The sequence below is a fragment of the Mus musculus genome, chromosome 14 (assembly GCF_000001635.26).
Source record: "Mus musculus strain C57BL/6J chromosome 14, GRCm38.p6 C57BL/6J".
Classification (NCBI taxonomy): Eukaryota; Metazoa; Chordata; class Mammalia; order Rodentia; family Muridae; genus Mus; species Mus musculus.
Window position 1 is genome coordinate 100060675 of NC_000080.6, and position 4738 is coordinate 100065412.

The 4738-nt window shown below is 38.0% G+C and overlaps 1 protein-coding gene across 12 annotated transcripts in view; it reads right to left on the reverse strand.

Moving 5' to 3' along the window:
• Klf12 (Kruppel-like factor 12) overlaps nucleotides 1–4738 on the reverse strand; it is a 419711-nt gene that overhangs the window by 194494 nt on the left and 220479 nt on the right. For 4 of the 12 annotated variants that reach the window (XM_030247664.1, XM_017315889.2, XM_030247662.1 and 1 more), the window contains one exon: nucleotides 2238–2391. The exons of the other annotated variants lie outside the window; for them this stretch is intronic. The gene's annotated coding sequence lies outside the window, so the exon portion shown is untranslated. The remainder of the gene's footprint in view (nucleotides 1–2237; nucleotides 2392–4738) is intronic. 12 annotated transcript variants of the gene reach the window in all.

Here is a 4738-nt window from a genome sequence, read left to right on the forward strand (position 1 = left end):
GAACTGAACAAAGAATTCTCACCTGAGGAATACCGAATGGCAGAGAAGCACCTGAAAAAATGCTCAACATCCTTAATCATCAGGGAAATGCAAATCAAAACAACCCTGAGATTCCACCTCACACCAGTCAGAATGGCTAAGATCAAAAATTCAGGTGACAGCAGATGCTGGCGTGGATGTGGAGAAAGAGGAACACTCCTCCATTGTTGGTGGGATTGCAGGCTTGTACAACCACTATGGAAATCAGTCTGGCGGTTTCTCAGAAAACTGGATATAGTACTACCGGAGGATCCAGCAATACCTCTCCTGGGCATATATCCAGAAGATGCCCCAACTGGTAAGAAGGACACATGCTCCACTATGTTCATAGCAGCCTTATTTATAATAGCCAGAAGCTGGAAGGAACCCAGATGCCCCTCAACAGAGGAATGGATACAGAAAATGTGGTACATCTACACAATGGAGTACTACTCAGCTATTAAAAAGAATGAATTTATGAAATTCCTAGCCAAATGGATGGACCTGGAGGGCATCATCCTGAGTGAGGTAACACATTCACAAAGGAACTCACACAATATGTACTCACTGATAAGTGGATATTAGCCCAAAACCTAAGATACCCAAGATATAAGATACAATTTCCTAAACACATGAAACTCAAGAAAAATGAAGACTGAAGTGTGAACACTATGCCCCTCCTTAGAAGTGGGAACAAAACACCCTTGGAAGGAGTTACAGAGACAAAGTTTGGAGCTGAGATAAAAGGATGGACCATGTAGACACTAGCATATCCGGGGATCCATTCCATAATCAGCTTCCAAATGCTGACACCATTGCATACACTAGCAAGATTATGCTGAAAGGACCCTGATATAGCTGTCTCTTGTCAGAGTATGCCTGGGCCTAGCAAACATAGAAGTGGATGCTCACAGTCGGCTATTGGATGGATCACATGGCCCCCAATGAAGGAGCTAGAGAAAGTACCAAAGAAGCTAAAGGGATCTGCAACCCTATAGGTGGAACAACATTATGAACTAACCAGTACCCCGGAGCTCTTGACTCTAGCTGCATATGCATCAAAAGATGGCCTAGTCGGCCATCACTGGAAAGAGAGGCCCATTGGACACGCAAACTTTATATGCCCCAGTACAGGGGAACGCCAGGGCCATAAAAGGGGAGTGGGTGGGTAGGGGAGAGGGGGTGGGTGGCTATGGGGGACTTTTGGTATAGCATTGCAAATGTAAATGAGCGAATACCTAATAAAAAATGGAAAAAAAAAAGAGTTATTCGTCGTCAATGTTTCATTGTTTCCTGATGCTTTAGTAATGTCTAACACTGCAGAAGAATCACTTCCTCCTTAAATATCTTCTTTTAATCCAGAAGTGACCATTTCTTGAAATTCCTTTTTAATCACAAAACCATTATTTGTTTCTTGGTTTTCTGACTATCTACTTTATTAACTCTACCTATTATGCTCATACTCTCAGACCTGAAACACCCTAATACCTTCCCACCTCACTCTATAAGGAAACCTTTTGTCTCTGTGTCAATTCCAATGACATGTCTCCAAACACAGATTCCCGGAGCTGAGGGGGCAACCAAGGTCTTCGCTCAGTTTCTAAGAAGCCAAAGCAACAAATTTAACTTCTCTGCATAAATGCATCTCTTCTTAGTCATCAGTAGCATTTATGTCCGCCTAGCCTCATCGCAGAACTAAGCACTGTCCTTCAATCCTTCCACCTTGTCTCCCATCTTTTACTCTACATTGGTAGACAAGCAAGAGGCCTGAGTGAAAAGTGATATTTATTGTAATGGAAGTGCAGATATGCTGAGAAGGTGTAGGTTTGGGGAAAAGATACACTATGGGCAAACTCATTTGAAAGAGGTACTAGTGGAATTCAGAGAGGCAGTTGGAGGGTATAGTGACTCTCTGGATATATACCTGAAGGTTGCTCAGGGAGCGATGCTGGAGGTGGAGATCAGGAGAAAGATGCAGAACATGACACAGAGTTGGGATGAAGGATAATACCTATGATCTGACCTTAAGAAACTACATGAAAGTTTGTCCACCTACAGAGATGAGTCAGGCAATCCATGAAGCAGTTCTACTTCTGATGGATGCTGCTGCTGTTGCCATTAGTTACCATCAACATCTCTGTTCTGTATGTGCATCCCAAGAGCAAGTTTGACAAATGAACAAAACTCAGATGAAAGTGTGCCCTCCAGTTTCCACTTACTCTCAATATGCTGGGGATATTCTAGAGACGTCTTCATTCTGACTAGACAGTCAAGTAGAGAAACCTAAAAGCTGCAGAGGTGAGCAGAAAGTCCAGGGAAGCTGACAAATTCTTCCACATTGCCTTCCAGGATACTGTTAACTTCTGCACTATACTGTGCTCAGTGGTAGGAAATCAGTGTTCAGGAAGAAACAAAATAAAAAATTAATCAGTAGCAGTATGGCACACAGCAAGGACTCTTTTTGTGGAAGGTTACTATTGTATCAACAGCACACTGAAACGCAAAATTAAAAAGAATATTGTTTGCTATTTATTTCCATATAAATTCTCATCAGCAGGGCTGAGGATACATGAAGTTGATAGTCTAAGTGCTCATTTATCCCTGTTTCCCAAGTTTATTGCCCCAGTAAGGCCTGAAAAACAAGGAAACCACTCATGTGAACTTTCTTATCTTACATACTTAGAGGATTAGCCATCGACAGCCTAAAAAATAGTCTCACCAAGGACACAGTGGTGGCATATGTATGCCTAAGGTAGCACAAGTGCCTGGTTTGAATCTAGATAAAATACATTTCAGAGACAACCCTAAAACCAAGGCAATTAAACTTAACAGCAACAATATTCAAAAGGGTTAATTTTTGTCATTGTGTTACAAGGAAATTATTATTTATCTATTGCTGTAAAAGACCTTAAAGATACTCATTATGCTCCATAAAATATCCTTATCTGCAAATATCTGAATTTTATTCCAATGAATAAGAGACTGATTTCTGACCTAGCTCTCACTCAGCATGACAGAAAATAGCCATTTCTAACATTGACCTTCCTAAGAAACACTTAGGACTGGTGTGTCTTCATGTGTCTCATGAAAAAATACTATTTAATTTGTAAAGAAAAGTAATTTAGATTAAGGTGACTTTAGGATGCTTCTTTTTGACTCTTTCATGAATACAATGGTTTTGTTAAGTCATTACAGCGGTATTGTAATTACAAAAGCATTTAGAGAAATAGGATCTTCCTGCTATTGAAAGCACTGAAGAAAGACATCTCTCAGATTAAGTGTAATTCTTTCTTCCACTGTTTCATACACAATCCGATCAGTAGAACAACACATTTCTTCTTCGTTATTGGCTAAAAAGAGGTGATTGTATCGCAGTGTCTTAAAATCAATGATTGTTTAAAGATAGAGGAAGTATGTATTTTGATGAAAAAAAAAACTATTTTGCAGAAATCAAATGTTTTTAGGCCTTATGAACCTTTGGTTTTGGCTCACTCAAAAAGTAAGGAATCTCATCAGATTGCTGGAGACTGAAAACTTATTCTTTGTTGTGTCTCATCGAGGCTTCTGCCTTTCATTTATGTCCACAAGGCTTAACTATAAAGGCTGCTGCATTCGAAAGTTACCCAGAAAATACGGTCAACACGAAAGCGCTACTAAAAATACTGAAACTGTTCACAAAACTCTCTAGCAAGATGGAAAAGACATCAAACCCCGATTTTATAGGTTACCTGAGGACCAGACAGATGTGTTTACATTTGTTGTTGTCTTTTGACATATTTAGTACTAGCAGAGCTAGTGTCAATGTCACCATATATATCTAGCTCTATTTTGTGTTTGTGTATTGTGCAGTGCATTGGCTCATATAGCACTGAGACATCTAAATTTCAAAATATATAACTGAGCAATGATAGCACAGTCCCTGGACACAAGGTTTGGCAGTTGTAGTATACTATTTATTAATGCCCATACATAAATAGGATTCTCACTTCATATATTAAAAAATTAAAAATCTAGAAGCCAACTTTCCCATAACAATCTGGCCACAAAAACTGAGAATCTAAGGGGCAAGTCTTTGTTTATCTCAACAACATACTATTGAGACTTTAGTCTTAGTATGCTAAAATGTGCCTTTATAGAATCCAATGATAAATGTGTTAGGAAAATTAAAACATTCATATTTGGAAGACTGCCTTTTAGAAAAACAAAACTAAGAACATTATTAAACTTTTGATGCATTTTATTTATTGTTAAACTATCCACAAATTATTATAAAGGTTACCAAATTAAAATTAATTTTAGAAGTCAGATCAAAAGCAAAATAAGCAAAACCATCATAAAACTAATGTAGTCCACATTTTGCATAATAAAAGGCAGTAAGTATAAACAATCATTGCTTATAATAATAACAGTTATTAAGTATAACTTTTTAAACAGTTTGTAAAGGTATCTTTGCGAATCAGTACGGCCATTTTTATTCACATGACAAGAAGTATAGCCTTCCAGATGACTTCTTTATGAGACATCTTCTAAATAAATAAGTTAAAAAGTTATTGCCATTTGGCTTATGAGGCATATATTAATGTTAAATATATCTGCAGTGAAGAATACACAGTAACATGATCTTTGGCCATGACCATAGATGGGGTGCATCTATTCTTACTTCTAGTTCATTATCATCAGATAAACAGTGATTAATTTTCTTTGAATCATTCCTACTCAC